This window comes from Haemaphysalis longicornis, unplaced genomic scaffold, assembly GCF_048455015.1.
Source record: "Haemaphysalis longicornis isolate Haplotype H1 unplaced genomic scaffold, Haemaphysalis longicornis Haplotype H1 scaffold_3, whole genome shotgun sequence".
NCBI classification, from domain to species: Eukaryota; Metazoa; Arthropoda; class Arachnida; order Ixodida; family Ixodidae; genus Haemaphysalis; species Haemaphysalis longicornis.
Window position 1 is genome coordinate 74,720,185 of NW_027526335.1, and position 14,723 is coordinate 74,734,907.

Consider the following 14,723-nt stretch of genomic DNA (forward strand, 5'->3'; position numbering starts at 1 on the left):
CTTCAAAAACTGTGCAGTGATACCATCAGCACCGGGGGAGGATACCCTTAGGTTCTGAATTAATTTACTAATGCCAACCCAATCAACAACAAGTGGGTCCATAGGCGGGAAATGCACATTATCAACTTTGGGTAACACAGTAGAAACACGATTACAAAAAGAAAGAACAAAGGCATTTTGCAAGGCAACGCAACACTCATCCGGTGGTATCATACTACCGTCATGATCACACAACTGGATCGTGTCCATTTTAGAACCATTCACTGTTGACCAAAATTTACGAGGGTTAGTATGCAGCAAAGAGGGCAACGTTTTAGTAAAAAAAGTCACGTTTTGCTGTAAGAAGCGCAACTTCATATTGAAGGTTTACATTTTGATAGGCTGACCACCTTTCGCTACTATCAGATAATACTGCGCTACGGTACAACCGTTTCTTTTTGTTGCGCACCCGGTTAAGAGAGGAGGTAAACCACGGAGAGCGGAAAGATGATCGGATTGTGCGCAGGGGAATACATTTATTAATGAGAGATTCAACAGCATTCTGAAATACTCTCCAGTTTTCTTCCACAGTGCGCAAAGAAAAGCTACTCAGATAGGACTCGGTAAAACTTTCCATTTCCGCATTGATTGCGGCCACGTCTGCGCATTTATAGTCTCTTATGGTTCTAGCGGACGCTGCTTGTTTTGAAGCAGAGACATCGTAAGTAAAATGAAGAATGCTGTGATCGCTTAACCCAGGAAGATAATGAAGAGAAGAAATTTTATCAGGGGTTGTGGTAAGTATCAGGTCCAGCAAACTCGAGGAAGTAAGAGTGACACGTGTAGGTTCCTTCACTACTTGGGTGAAGTGAAAGTCATTACAAAGATTAAAAAACAAATTTCCTTCACGTGTGCAAGAGGTAGTATGGTTACCACTACCAATCCAAGAGATATCAGGAAAATTAAAATCACCTAAAAAAAAATAGGGGCAGCAGGGTAGCGAACAACTATATTGTTTAAAGCATCATACAACGTATCACAAAAATCAGAAGACGAGTTCGGTGGACGGTAACAGGCACACAAAATAACGTCATTATGACCGAAACGTACGCACGCGCAAACAAATTCTAAAGAGGACCTTATGGGAACAAGGTGCGAGTGTAAATCAACAGAAACACCAATCAGAACACCTCCTCCACTTCTGGTATTACGGTCAGACCTGTAAAGCTTATATTCGCCACACGTGTGGAACACTTCGCTATCACGAATCTTGCTGGACAACCACGTTTCCGTGAGCACAATTATTTTAGCATCACAGTCGTCGATTATTGAAGACAGTTCATTACGTTTGTTTATTACGCTGCGTATGTTAGTAAGAAGGAAAGAAACCTTACATTCTACTGGACTATGGTTGGCACTGCGGGATTGCTATGACGTACTTGTGCTGGAGTTGGGTTGATTAGCATGGGTATTGACCGGCGACACAGAGTTGGGTGGATTAGCATGGGTATTGATCGGCGACACAGATTCGGTTCCGGGGCTGATTTCACAGACACTGTCAGTTTGAGTACAATAAACAAAACATTTCTTACCGATTAGTAACTTGTTATAACGTAAGGAGTACTGTTGCCCACTGGCTTTCCCAAAGCCGAGAAGCTTTTTCCTCGTGTTTCTAGTTGCCTTACAGAAGTCTTCACTGATAGAAATTCCCGCCGATTTTAGTTTCCCTTTCATCGCAAAAATGCTGTCCTTTACTTTGAACGACGAGAACTTTACTATTATTGGTCTTGATTTATCGAGCACAAAAGTTCCAAGCCGATGTGCCCTTTCGACTCCGTCATGCGCAATTTGAACTTTTATATGAGAGGAAACAAGCGTGCGTACTAGCTCCTCCGACTGCGACCATGTGTCTTTTGGGTTGTCAGCCACACCATAAAATATTAAGTTGTCACGGCGAGCTCTATCTTCAAAATCGTCAAAGCGGCAACGAAGCTCTGCATTTTCCAAGCGAACTGCATTAGGTGCGGCTTCTAACCGTGGGTCACTACCCTGATCAAGGGCGTTAACACGGGCTTCAACAGCAACTAACTAGCCTTCTGTTGATGTTGGACACCGTGTGCTCGAGTGCTTCTTGGCTCAACTTAACTTCATCAAGAATTTTCATAAGTTCGTCATGGTGCGAGTCTACATGAGCAGTATTGATTGATTGTGGGGTTTAACGCGCCGACGCAACGCAGGCGATGAGGCGCGCCGTAGTGGAGGGCTCCGGATTAATTTTGACCACCTGGGGATCTTTAACGTGCGCCGAAATCTCGTACATACGGGCGTTTCTGCTTTTCGCCTCCATCAGAAAAGCGGCCGCCGCGGCCGGGAATCGAACCCGCGACCTTGTGCTCAGCAGCGCAACGCCTTAGCCACTGAGCCACCCCGGCGGGTCTACATGAGCAGTAATTGCTTTGACAACGTTCGATAGCTCACCAGATAGATTGTTAGTAACATCATCAGGGCCAGGAATAAGCTCGACATCGCCGCAAAGCAACAACGTTTTCACAAGATACAAGCATTCGCAAGTCATGGTAAAAGTAACACTGGGGCACGGGAAGAGCAGCAGGAAAGCATTGTTCGACTTTTTGCACTGGCAGTAGGAGTATCTACTAACCTGAACGAGAAAAGAAAACGGATTGTGAGGCGGCTGCATTGCTGCCGCTCTCCCGTGCCCACTCATGGTTGTGTCTTGCCTGAAGTTCAGGAAGAAAATGTCCGGAGCCAGATGTTTTCTTCGGGAGTTGCAGGGAACTGTTAAAAAACTGGGCTGTGTCCTGTGTATACGGTGTTCGCAAAACACAAAATCGAACAATTGGTCAGAGATCACATACCCTCACCATTTAACAAGTTTTAAAGCAAAGCTTTTTACCTCTACACCCCAGGGGTTCTTTCGCGACCGTTGGTGTCACCAGAAAACCCCAGCGAACAAAGAAAAGAATTTACTGGCACCGCCGGGAATCGAACCTGGAACCAATAGACTAACAAGGCGAGAGTCCGTTGTCTTACCGATTTAGCTACGAGCCCACGCGGAGATTGGGGAGACAGGTGGTGTACTCACCAAGCACATCTACGTGTTTACCCCCTGCGTTCTCGTGAATGCCACGGGAAAGAAAGTGTCACGCGACCACTCACGCTCGTCTAGCGGCCCTGTGCGCACCTTGCTCATGTGCTAAGAGTTAAAAAATAAAGGAAGCTCACACTAATACATGGCATCTCACTTCTAGTACGCCAATGTGCTAAAGCCTGTGGCCTCCAGTGTTCACGTCCGCCCTCACGCCAAACCAAGGAATACATTCAAATACTCCTTGATGGCCAGGCCATCACTCCAAGCCCCAGCATCAAAATCGCGGGCCAACACCTCGAGGCTAACACCAAGAGTGACGTGTCCTTGCAGCGCCTCAAAAGCAGCATTAATCAAATCGTACACATGATCAGGCGAGTTACCACCAGGAAGCAAGGCCTCAAGGAAGCCGATACCTTTCGATTAATTCAAGATTTTGTCCTCCCGAGAATTCCTTACGTCACCCCCCTTTATTCTTCCCGACAACGAGGACATAAAGATGCTTGATATAACGATTAGAAGGGCGGTTGAGCAGGCCATTGGTCTTCTCATGAGTGCATCCACAGAGAGGCTGCTTAGGATGGGGCTCCATAACACGGTGGAAGAGCTGATTGAGGCCATCTTTCTAACCAGAAGCTCAGATTGAGCAGACCTGCAGTGTCGCCGCATCCTTCACCGGATTGGCTGGGCAGCCCAGAATGTCACTCCGCTTGACGTACTCCCAGACTCTTGGTGACTGAAATTAAAGATGTTCCTTTTGCTTAGAAATATGAGCCCCTCACATGACGAGGGTCACCGAAAAGCACGGGCTCAAGCGCTAAACACCACCCTCGGTGGGTATCATGCAGTTATCTACACAGATGCCTCCAAACATCGACGGCCGCAGTACACCATCATCGTGGCTACCTCCAGAACCAACGTCCCTGCGTGTACCTCGCTTAGGACCCAAGAAATGACGGCAGAAGAAGAGGCAGCCATCACCTTGGCTCTCGCTCAACCAGGGGTTCGGAGGGTAGTCATCGATTCCCAGCAAGCCTACTGGAATTACTAGTACGGTTGGGTGTCCTGACCTGCACTGCGCGTGCTAAAAACCACTCCCCAAACGGTTCCATTCAGCTCATCTGGACACCCCCTCGCGCTTCAATAGAGGGCAACAAATACGCCCACCCAACAAGCCTGCGCTTGTTCCTCCCGTGCTATGGAGCTGCACGAGGATAGTCACCCGCTTATCACGTTCAGGGAGATAACCCAGCATTATCGCCTTCTGAGACAGACCGTACCTTCGCCTTACCCTGACCTTTCCAGAGAACAACAAACTGCCCAACGGCTCATACAATCCGGGCTCCTTCCCACAGCCTACGCGTCTTCAATTAATGTATCCGAATCGCTACGACGCTGAATGTAAATTCTGCTCAGAAGTAGGAACACTCCGCCCAGTAATCGGGGTGTGCGACTTTAGCCCTGAGCACCCTCCTCTCTTTCCGTCAACTACCCAACAAGAGCAATGGGAGATGCTGCTGTCCAGGCCCTCTCTACCTACCCAGCTTCAGCGGGTGGACAGAACACAGGCCGCGCGGACAGCATATGGGCCCCTTAGAAGAAAGAATCACTCCCCAGGGCTACACTCTGGGCCGTTGAGAAATCTGAACAGAAGTATTTATTCCTCCTCCACCTTCTATGCCGCAAATCTCCTCGCCTCCGTCCGCGGCGCAGAGACGGAAAAGACAGATCGTCTAACACGGGGTTGGAGCTTACTTTAATTTTATAAAAAAAAGTTTCCACTCTTGTGCTACACCAAAACAACTCAACCAAACACCGTTCACGCTTCATGCTTTGATTTAACCTTAACAAGAATATATCTTTGAAGTAATAAATGGTGTGGTTAAGTGCATTTCACTTCTCTCTGGTTTTGCTATGTGTAGAGCGATGTGAGTGAATTTAAGTGACGTCGCATGGGTAATCGTTATGGGTGCCGTTTACAGCTTTGCTTTCCAACCACATTCACGCGGTGGATTGGCGCTATTTTTTTTGTAACTCTTAGCACATGAGCAAGGTGCGCAGAGGGCCGCTAGACGAGCGTGAGTGGTCGCGTGACACTTTCTTTCCCGTGGCATTCACGAGAACGCAGGGGGTAATCCCGTAGATGTGCTTGGTGAGTACACCACCTGTCTCCCCATCTTCGCGTGGGCTCGTAGCTAAATCGGTAAGACAACAGGCTCTCGCCTTGTTAGTCTATTAGTTCCAGTTTCGATTCCCGGCGGTGCCAGTAAGTTCTTTTATTTGTTCGCTGGAGTTTTCTGGTGACACCAACGGTCACGAAAGAACCCAGGGGGGTAGAGGCAAAAAGCTTTGCTTTAAAACGCCTCGAATAGCTCACGCTCCCGTCTCGATTTTCCCCGATCCAGAGTGCTGGCGAGGTGGAACTGGGGAGCACGATCCTGACAGTTTTGTTTTGTCGAATTGGGATTTCGGGTTTGTGTTAGGGTTTGAGTTCCCAAAACCCGAAACTTCAGGGTTTGTATTCTCAAATCTCTTTTGCCCAACGGAAAGCGGATTCTTACAAGACAAACCACAAAACAAGGTTCATGACGTGTGCAGTGGGTGTAGTCTATTCAGTCCCATTGTCCTGCGGAAAAATCAGGCAAACGGGTGGGTGCCTCATTGATTGGCTGAGGCAGCACCGGACAACTTCGGGCTCAGGAACGGGCAGTAATTTAACTGTACACGTGAAAAATTGCCAGGATTCTACTCCCCAGTTCCACTTTGCCAGACCTCTGGGTCGGGAAAATGGAGACGCCAGTGCGAGCTACTGGAGGCGTTTTTATTAAGAAAAAATAAGGATACCAACGCCGCTTGTACAATCATTGCCTAACGCGTGAGCGGAAAATGGCCAAACAGCCACTCTCCTGCTGCTCTCTCCTACTCTTTCCCGCTCCGTAGCCTTCCTGCGTGCTTTCATGTCTAGAGTTGCTGTATATCGCGCCACTGCCGCTCACGCGGTTTCCCGGCGGCAGCTCGTACGTGTGGGACGGGTGGCTTTCCCGCACGACCTGGAACTCAAGATGGCGGATGGACGCGCAACTCTGCTCCCCAAGGGGAGCAATATACAGGAACTCTATTCATGTCCGCCGGCCAGCGCCGCTTCTCGGAAACTATGCAAAATAGTTGAAGGTTTGTTTAGCGGTCCCCAGGCGGCGCTCCTACGCCTTCTGGTTTTTCACCATGCCCGTCTCTCGTGATCTGTCGCTGATAAAATCGCCTTTGCCACAGAGCAAAACCACTTGTGCTGCCGCAGGCTGATGCCAGCTTTGCGCGCTTATCTGCTCGGATCACGGGCCTCGAAATTTTCTGTGTGGGGCATCCCCCTCTCCACCCTCCGCATTTCGGTCTTGTTTTGTCCTAGCTGTTCGCACTCCCCTTCGGTACGCTCTTTTAAAGGGACACTGAAGTGATTTGTAAACATTGCGGGATTACTGGCGCAAATTGTAGTTCGGAGTCCGTAGGCATTGTTTCGACCACTCTGGCCGCGTTTACGCGAATTTATTTAGTAGGAAAATCAATTCGAAAATGCTGTCCTCCTCTCTTTACGCTCGCCCATTTTCTGTGGCGTTTTCGTGTGACGTCAGCAGGAGATGAGCTGGAAAATGGCTGCGCTACTGCACGGTTCGCCGACCAGCCGACCTACCGATCGAGTCAGTCGGCCCAGCGTTTCGTCCGCCGGCCGCCGACGGGTCGTCGCTATTCGCTCGCTCAATTGAAACTAAGCCACAACACCTTTGTGAATGAAAGAATGTGCCTTTCCTTACTTTGTTAGTTTGTACACTGTGTCAAACTCAGAGTCCGGGTCGCTCCACACAAGCGCTGCACAAGTGCATATGCGACGCTTCGCTGACTTTACGCTAGTAGGAAAATCTAAGGCCAATTGAAGGCGGGAGAAGATTCAGCGAAGTCAATATAGGTACTAAGAAAATAAAATCACCTGAAACTTTTACCGTACAGCGGAAAACTAGGGAGCAGGAAGCACTTTTTGCGCTGGGTAAACAGGCACAGCGGCCAGCAGCACGACCGCACATCTGCGAACGCTTTTCCGTCAAAGAAATGCAATTGCTAGACGTGAGATATTGTGGAAGTTTGGGGGACACTTACTGCAGGAGTGATATACAAGAAATAGTCACATAAAGTACTTAAAATGCTTAAAATAAATAAAAGTGTAAACTGGTCATACATTATAAACCTTATATATCCAAACCGACCAGCGCTGGCTCGTGGCCTAGTGGTCTGAGGCGCTGGAATTTATTTTGAAAGTCGGTAGTTCGAATCCCCGAGGGTACATGTCTTTTTTTTTTGTAAGTTGATTTTTTCGTATGCGGCCGATGTTTTCTGAACCAACGCCGCCTGTATAAACAGTGCCTAACGCGTGAGCGAAAAATGGCCAAACAGCCACTCTCCTGTTGCTCTCTCCTACCCTTCCCCGCTCCGTAGCCTTCCAGCGTGCTTTCGTGTCCGCCAGCCAGCGCCGCTTCTCGGAAACTATGCAAAATAGTGGAAAGTTTGTTTAGCGTTCCCGAGGCGGCGCTCATACGCCTTCTTGTTTTCCACCATGCCTGTCTGTCTTGGTCTGTCACTGATAAAACTTCCTTTGTCACGAAGCAAAATCCTTTGCGCTGCCGCAGGCTGATGCCGGCTTTGCGCGCTTATCTACTCGGATCACAGGCCCTGAAATTTTCTGAGTGGGGCATCCCCCCTCTATCCCCTTCACATTTAAGTATTGTTTTGACCCCCCTGTTCACACTCTGCATCGGTACGCACTTCTAAAATTGAGGACTGTACTGTAGAAGCGCCCGGACAGCGTGGCGGGATCGCAGCTGCTTATCCTTTTGTTTCCTATAATTTTCTGAAGTTTACAAGCACATGATATTATTGGAAAGTAATCGTAGAAGTGAGCGCCTGAACAAAAAACGTGCACGCAATTTTTTCTTCTCTAAATACTCCAGAAAAAAAATATCAGTAAAATAATGGCTGCCCCATCTGAAAATATCGTTTTTCTGTTAGCTATATGTCTACCCAACAATCAGTATGTTCTTAGACTATTTCAGTCCGCCTCCGTCTTTATCTTTCGAAAAATGCAGCAAGTATGAAGCGAGCGACACGTTGAACGAGATCCCCAGTGCGCCACAGAACTAGCGCCCCGTTACGGCTAAGATGTAAGCGAAACGGCCCTTGAAGCCCAACAGGCAAGCTGACAGACACACGTCGTAGAAGTGGGTGCAGCGTTCGCGACTCGCGAGCAGTGACGTAAGGCGAGATGTCCGCCGGCACGCGCCACATAGCGGATCAGTGCCTGAACTAAGCGTCCCTACCCTTCCCATTGAAAAGCGCGCGACGCGTCAGGCAATGTTAATACAGGCGGCGTTGTCTGAACTGAGTTCACCATTTTTGGGCCGTAACGTTCACTGCTCCACGAGCGAGATCGCAGAACGCGCGCATACTACTATGACGCGCTAGCGAGTTCTCGTTGGCGTGCTGTTGCCACAAGCACCAACTGCTTGCGGGCAGTGGGCCCAGGCCTGAATCAGCACACCCTTGGCCTGGTGCGAACTAGCTTTTTACGAACAGACATGAGTGAGGCAAGCTCCGAATATGCGGGAAAAGCGCATGGCATTTGAGAGTCTGCGGTGACGCGGAGGGCGTTCATCCACTGCGTAGGCCTCGTCTAGTGATTTCTCCGATTTCAAGCCGCCCTGGGAGGTTTATTTTAGACATTTGACAGCCGACAACATGGCAGAAGCGCGGTACGGCGATAATTGAGAAATCGAGAATGCCCATCCAACAACGCCATCAGATGTCAAGCATGTTGTTTTACAGAACCGAAACCGAAACCGAAACTTTTGATTGCTAACCTTGGGCATCGTCCAATCACGGTGCACCCCCCTCCTGACGTCACAGCCTTTAGTTGGTGCGGCCGCCGCAAACCGCGCATAGTAGTATTTCTTCTTTCGCGCTTTGTAAAATAAGTACCGATTTGTCAACCGGATAAACGATGAATAGTGTGTTAATTTGAGCCAGTCTACACAGTGCAAGCAAAAACGGGAGCTTGACAAATTCACTTCAGTGTCCCTTTAAAATTGGGGACTGTACTGTAGAAGCGCCCGGACAGCGTGGCGGGACCCTCAGCTGCTTATCCTTTTGTTTTCTGTAATCTTGTGATATTTACAAGCACGTGATATTTTTGGAAAATAATGGTAGAAGTGAGCACCGGAACATAAAATGTGAACGCAATTTTTTCTTCCCTAAATCCTCCTGAGAGAAAAATATTAGTAAAATAATGGCTGCACCATCCGAAGATACCGTTTTAAAGCAAAGCTTTTTACCTCTACCCCCCAAGGGTTCTTTCGCGACCGTTGGTGTCACCAGAAATTCCAGCGAACAAAAAAAATTGCGCCAATCCACGCCGTGAATGTGGTTGGAAAGCAAAGCTGTAAACGGCACCCAAAACGATTACCCATGCGACGTCACTTAAATTCGCTCACATCGCTCTACAAATAGCAAAACCAGAGAGAAGTGAAATGCACTTAACCACACCATTTATTACTTCAAAGATATATTCTTGTTAAGGTTAAATCAAAGCATGAAGCATGAACGGTGTTTGGTTGAGTTGTTTTGGTGTAGCACAAGAGTGGAAACGTTTTTTTTATAAAATTAAAGTAAGCTCCAACCCCGTGTTAGACGATCTGTCTTCTCCGTCTCTGTGCCGCGGACGGAGGCGAGGAGATTTGCGGCAGAGAAGGTGGAGGAGGAATAAATACTTCTGTTCAGATTTCTCAACGGCCCAGAGTGTAGCCCTGGGGAGTGATTCTTTCTTCTAAGGGGCCCATATGCTGTCCGCGCGGCCTGTGTTCTGTCCACCCGCTGAAGCTGGGTAGGTAGAGAGGGCCTGGACAGCAGCATCTCCCATTGCTCTTGTTGGGTAGTTGACGGAAAGAGAGGAGGGTGCTCAGGGCTAAAGTCGCACACCCCGATTACTGGGCGGAGTGTTCCTACTTCTGAGCAGAATTTACATTCAGCGTCGTAGCGATTCGGATACATTAAGTGAAGACGCGTATGCTGTGGGAAGGAGCCCGGATTGTATGAGCCGTAGGGTAGTTTGTTGTTCTCTGGAAAGGTCAGGGTAAGGCGAAGGTACGGTCTGTCTCAGAAGGCGATTATGCTGGGTTATCTCCCTGAACGTGAAAAGCGGGTGACTATCCTCGTGCAGCTCCATAGCACGGGAGGAACAATCGGAGTCTTGTTGGGTGGGCGTATTTGTTGCCCTCTATGGAAGCGTGAGGGGGTGTCCAGATGAGCTGAATGGAACCGTTTGGGGAGTGGTTTTTAAAGCAAAGCTTTTTACCTCGACCCCCCAAGGGTTCTTTCGCGACCGTTGGTGTCACCAGAAAACTCCACAGAACAAATAAAAAATTGCGCCAATCCACCCCGTGAATGTGGTTGGAAAGCAAAGCTGTAAACGGCACCCATAACGATTACCCATGCGACGTCACTTAAATTCGCTCACATCGCTCTACAAATAGCAAAACCAGAGAGAAGTGAAGTGCACTTAACCACACCATTTATTACTTCAAAGATATATTCTTGTTAAGGTTAAATCAAAGCATGAAGCATGAACAGTGTTTGGTTGAGTTGTTTTGGTGTAGCACAAGAGTGGAAACTTTTTTTATAAAATTAATGTAAGCTCCAACCCCCGCAGGGGGCACCTTGTGTACTCAAGGTGTTTTGGTGAGTAGCGCCACCATGGTCCCGAGCTCCGCAGGGGTGCCTACTGCTGTAGGCACTTGGTGTCTTGCAACACCATGGACCCGAGCACATGTGGGTTGGACCCACCCACGTCCCGGCTGTGCGTGGCTTTGCCGTGTCCGGGGAAAAGGGGAACCTGGTGGCTGAGCCAAAGTTGGGGTTGTTTTGGACCTTTACGGCCCCCCAGCAGCGGCAACACTCCACTTTGGCCCCCGCTTCTCGCAGACGGTACCCCTGGTCTGACCCGCCCGGGGGGAATCAGCCTGTCGCCTTTTCCTCTCTTTCTCTCCACTCTTTCACTTTCCTATCTCTTCTCCTACCCCTGTCCTGTCATCTCCTTCCTTCCTGATTTCTACATTTTTCCTGGCGGCTAGAGTTAACCCTGTGCAAGGATATCAACCTTGGTACCATGTATAGGGTTATAGCGGCAGGGTAACGGTTAGCGTGTACTTTAATGTCACGTTCCCTTGTTGGACTCAGTGGTGGGCGACCGGCTCTGCCGCCGAATTGATTCCATGCTCATATGGCTTTTTCTATCACCCCCCAAAAAACTGATCGGCCTTCGAAAAGGGGCCGCACCGAGGTAACACAATTGAAACCAGTCTCCCAAAGTGAAACTTTCACAAAATACCTTGTTATCCACTCCGAAGACGAAAATGCACCTCTTGCTAAAAAATCTGTCTTCCTCATTGCAAAGTGCCTTGAAAGCGTTGTCGGCCGGGATTACCAAGCAAAGAAACTAGCCCCTGGTGATCTGCTGGTAGAAGTGCAACGAAAGAACCAAAGTCAGAACCTACTAAAACAGAACACCCTGGCTGAACTCGCAGTAACGGTCACTCCACATCGTAGCCTGAATACAACGCAGGGCGTGATCTCTGAGAGGGAATTGCTTCACGAGACAGATGAGGATTTGCTTGAGGGACTGAGGGACCAGGGCGTCACGGCTGTGCGGCGGATCACCATGCGTCGCGCAGGTGAGGAAATTCGAACTAAGCATGTTGTTCTGACCTTCAACCGTCCAACGCTTCCTGAATCCGTCCATGCTGCCTTCATATCCTGTCCAGTACGCCCTTACATACCTAGTCCTCGAAGGTGTTTCAAGTGCCAGAAGTGTGGCCACGGAACTCAGTCTTGTCGTGGCCGACCCACCTGTGCTCACTGCGCACGTGCTGACCACACCAGTGATGAGTGCAAAAAAGAACAAGTGAAATGCCCAAAATGTGGTGAACCACACGCTGCGTACTCGCGTGCATGTACCGCATTCAAAAAGGAAAAAGAAATAATCCAACTCAAAGTCACCGAAAACCTAACCTTTGCACAAGCACGTCTGAAGCATGCCCTGCTTTCAGGCAGAAGTTACGCAGACGCTGCTCGCCGGGGGGTGGAGCGTCGTCTGGTGGATGCGGGCACCCAGTGCAACCTGGTCCCGCCACAGCCCCCCGTTCAGCAGCAAGAAAGTTGCTCCCGTGGCTTCTGCCGCTACACCCTCCTCCAGTGCTGTGCCTAAGGCCCCCAGCGCGAGCTCCAGTGCTGCGCCAAAGGCCCCCAGCGCGAGCTCCAGTGCTGCGCCAAAGGCCTCCAGCACGAGCTCCAGTGCTGCATCCAAGGCCTCCAGCACGAGCTCAAGCATGAGCTCAGTCCAGATGAGTGATGATCTGGCTCCATCCCGGGCACCTGCAAAACAGCAGAAGGCTGCTCCTGTGGTCACTGCTGTTGTAGCAATGTCCAGTGCTGCGGCTGCGGCCTCTAGCACAAACAGTGCCGCCACTGACACTTCTCCTTCGGAAACTATGGATGAGGCCATGGATGTCTCTCCAAGTACACCTGCTCCTGAAACTCAACAGGAGCGCCGCAGTTCAGCTGGTCGTGGTAAATCAAACAAATCGAAGTCGCCCAAGGTCACTGCACCGGGAACTAACTCGGCGACCTCGGTAAACTATTCAAAGGGCCCCAGAAACACATCTCCTTCGCTAATGACTGTTTTAATGGAAAAAGAACATCTCATGATCTGTATTTCCCTTCTCTTAGTATTTATGGCTGCTGAAAGTATTATCCACTGGAATTGTAGGGGGCTGTTAAACAACCTTGATGATATATAGGATATACGCTCAAATCACAAACCAAAAATACTGTGCCTCCAAGAAACACACCTACGCCCATCTCAGACAAACTTCTTAACACAATACACTATATTCCGTAAAGACAGACTGAACTACCACCAGCCGTCTGGTGGGGTGGCAATTATAGTACAAAAATCAGTTGCTTGTCAACACCTGCAGCTACAAACCTCACTTGAAGCAGTTGCCGTTAGAGCCATAATTTTTGATAGACTAATAACAGTGTGTTCTCTTTATATCCCACCGGACTATCGCCTATCCAGCGTCGAATTCGAAGACTTAATCAATGAGCTACCTGAACCCCACCTAATAAGTGGGGATTTTAATGCCCAGAACCCTATCTGGGGATCTGCGCGAGCTGACGCACGAGCGCGGCTTATTGAAAAGTTCATCACATCATCCGGAAGTTGCATCTTTAACAAGAAACATCCAACATATTACAACACGGCTCCCAACACATATTCCGCAATAGACCTGGCAATTGGCTCCGCAATTTTACTGCCCACCTGTGAGTGGAAAGTAATTGACAACCCCTATGGCAGCGACCATTTCCCCGTGAGACTACTAGCTATAAGCAGTAACTCCAAAGACACCGACTCACTTCGAACTTTTAAACAACATGCAGCTGACTGGAAAACATTAAAAGAACTTTCCAGACTAACCCCTTCGCTAATAAGTCATTTAGATGTTGAAGCAGCAAGTTCACTTATTACGGCCCATATTCTTGACTGTGCTCAAAAAAGTATTCCAGAGACCACTCCTAAAACCCTCTCCAAACCTAGACCATGGTGGAATGAGGAGTGCAAGCATGCACGTTCCGAACAGAATAAAGCATGGGCACTCTTACGCCGCTATCCTACGGCAGACAACCTGCTCAAGTTTAAACGGGCAAAAGCCAAAGGAAAGCGGACGCGTCGCTTAGCAAAAAACGAGAGTTGGACAAGGTTTATATCGTCTATCAACTCTTACACAGACTCTCGCAAAGTATGGACTAGAATAAACTAAAAGGCTACAAGACCAGCCCTACTCCCCTTGTAAGTAGTGTGAGTAATACAATAAAAGACCAAGCAGACGCTCTCGGCAAACATTTTGAACACGTATTCAGTTCCACCCATTACACACAAACATTTTTACAGCACAAGAAAGCAGCTGAGCGCCAGCCCCTTTGTGTGAACAAACGATCAAATGAGGGATATAATGCCCCATTTACGTTGCCTGAACTTATTACTGCGCTGTCCACATGTGGTAAGTCAGCCCCTGGAGCTGACAGAATTAGCTATGAGATGATCAGGCACTTACACAATGACACACTCTACACAATACTCTCTCTCTTTAACAAAATATGGCAGATAGGCCGCTTTCCAAGAGCATGGAAACAGGCAATCATTGCACCTCTTCTAAAAGAAGGGAAAGAACCCTGTTTTGCTGCTAGCTACAGGCCTATTGCCCTGACTAGCTGTTTATGTAAGCTCTTTGAAAAAATGATAAACCGGAGACTGTTTTACTTTCTGGAGTTTCACGGTGTTCTAGACAAACATCAGGCAGGGTTTAGATCTGGGAGATCAACTACAGATAATCTGGTTGCGTTTGAATCATATGTTAAAGACGCTTTTGTCCATAAACAGCACTGCTTCTCTGTGTTCTTTGACATGGAGAACGCCTACGATAGAACGTGGCGATATGGTATTCTCTTGGACTTGCAGTCATTTGCCTTAGCGGCAATATACTCA

At 48.7% G+C, this 14,723-nt stretch overlaps 1 pseudogene; it reads right to left on the bottom strand.

The window, feature by feature from the left end:
• Positions 1 to 698: 698 nt before the first annotated feature.
• Positions 699 to 12,506, bottom strand: LOC144175277 (uncharacterized; annotated as a pseudogene).
• Between the last annotated feature and the right edge of the window lie 2,217 nt (positions 12,507 to 14,723).